Raw genomic sequence first — 2,204 nt, forward strand, 5'->3', positions numbered from 1 at the left:
ACAAAAAAAAAAAAAAAGGATGATACAAAAGCTGTTTGCTCGGTTTGTAAGAAAGTTTTATCATGCGGCAAAACAGATTTAATCAGACACCGAAAAACTCAAATGCATGCTAAAAATATAGCTAAGAGTCGTAATGTAAATCCATCTGCTTCATTAGTTGCATAGGATAATTATATTTGAGGACCATGCTAATAAAGTTAAAATAACTGAAATAAAATTAATTGCTTTTTATGCGACACATTGCTTTAGAAATAATTGATGACATGGTCTCAGTGCCCAAAGGCACTTTCACTGACTCACAGATAGCAAAAGATTTTACATTGTCACGGAAAAAGTGTACGCAAATAATTAATAATATATTAGGTAAACGTGAAACTGAAAGAATAACAAATAATTTATTAAATACAAAATTTTCCATTTCATTGGACGAAAGCACAAGTATCACAAATGATAATATGCTTTGCGTTTTAGTTAAATATTTTTCAGTACAATATAATAAAATTGTTACAGAATTATTAGAATTAATTTCTTTAGACGCTACAGATTATTCCGCACAGAAAAACTATACTCTGCGTTTGAACATTGTTTAAAAAGTAAACAAATACCGATCTCAAATATTGTAGGAATGGCTTCTGATAATGTCTTAGTTATGGTAGGAAATAATAATTCTTTTATGACTAGATTAAAAAAAGAGGTACCGACCCTCATTGTCTTAAGATGTATTTGCCATTCCTCAGCTCTTATTGCAAGTAAAGCTTGTGCAAAATTGCCGGATTCTTGTGAAAATGTTTTACATGCAGTTGCTACATATTTTTCTAGCAATGCTAAAAGATCAGCTATTCTGTGTGAATTTCAAGAATTTTTTGGAGTCACGTAAAATTTTAAAATTATCAGGTACAAGATGGCTTGTCTTACAGAAGTGTCTTGAAAGGTTTCTCGAAAATTGGGAAGTTTTGAAATATTACTTCAACCTGGAAATCTTAGAAAGTAAAGATAATTCAGCAATTTCAATTTTTAATATTTTAAACGATCCAGTCATTAAAGCACATATGTTATTTTAAAAATATTCTTCAATCATTTTTAACAAATTTAACACTTTCTATCAGTCGAGGAATATTTTAATTCATGAAATTTCTGAAAATAGTATACGATAGTGATGCCGATTCTTAAAAAAAAAGATCGATTTTCGGAATCGAGCCATTCTTTTAAGTTTAATTCTTACAGTCCATTAATCGGATAAAAAAGGATCGATTCCGAATAATCGATTTTTTCGATTCTTTTCCCAGCAACTAATAAAAAAAAAGTTTTGACTTTTTCAAATTTTTTTTTTCGTATCATCTTACAAATTGGGTTTAAATGAATTATCAAAATAATGATATTTATATTATAAATAATATATTATATAGACGAGACTTCTTATATTGTACTCTTTGGTCATGTACATACGTATTAAATTCACTTACATATATTTTTAGTGGACTTAAGTCTAAAGCCCGACACTTACAAAAACATAATGTGTCGTCTACAATGGGCAGTAACAGTAGTGGATTAAAGAGTAGACGTAGAAATCGACCAATGATAGTTAATTATTTCCCTCATATTCGATTACGATTTGTTGATTTTTATGCCTACTCTTTAATCCACTACTGCTACTGCCCATTGTAGACGACGCATAAGGCAGTAAGACGTAGCAGTAATCGTATCAGCTAATCACAACAGAAAATGTAAAGTAACTCTATCGTGATTGGTCGATTTGCTGACTGCTACATCTTACTGCCTTGAGTTTTTATATGTCCTGACTTGAATCACAGTCAATAAAAATTGCATTGTAATCTTTATAAGCGCGGTGATTACATTTAAATTGCCTCACATTTAAATTATTCCTTAAGAATAATTAACTTAAAATAAAATAATGTTTTGAATCCTTAATTATTGTAAAGTTTGTTTGAACCTTATTTATCCTACATCATAGTTCCCAATATTTATTCTTTAAAGAATTGAGAAAAATTAGCGTTGAGACTCGATTGCTAGATAACCTACTACGCTTTTCGGAAATAATGTTTCCCGCGGTGCTGTACAATCTTTCAGATGAGACCGATGATCCTAAAATTAATAGGAATTTTCTTGCAATTTTAAACAGACTTGGGTATACGTACTTTAATTTTTCCCATTCTTGTAGAGGGTCCGTTTCTCGAAGTGACACG

The sequence above is a fragment of the Trachymyrmex cornetzi genome, unplaced genomic scaffold (assembly GCF_001594075.2).
Source record: "Trachymyrmex cornetzi isolate Tcor2-1 unplaced genomic scaffold, Tcor1.1 scaffold1142, whole genome shotgun sequence".
Classification (NCBI taxonomy): Eukaryota; Metazoa; Arthropoda; class Insecta; order Hymenoptera; family Formicidae; genus Trachymyrmex; species Trachymyrmex cornetzi.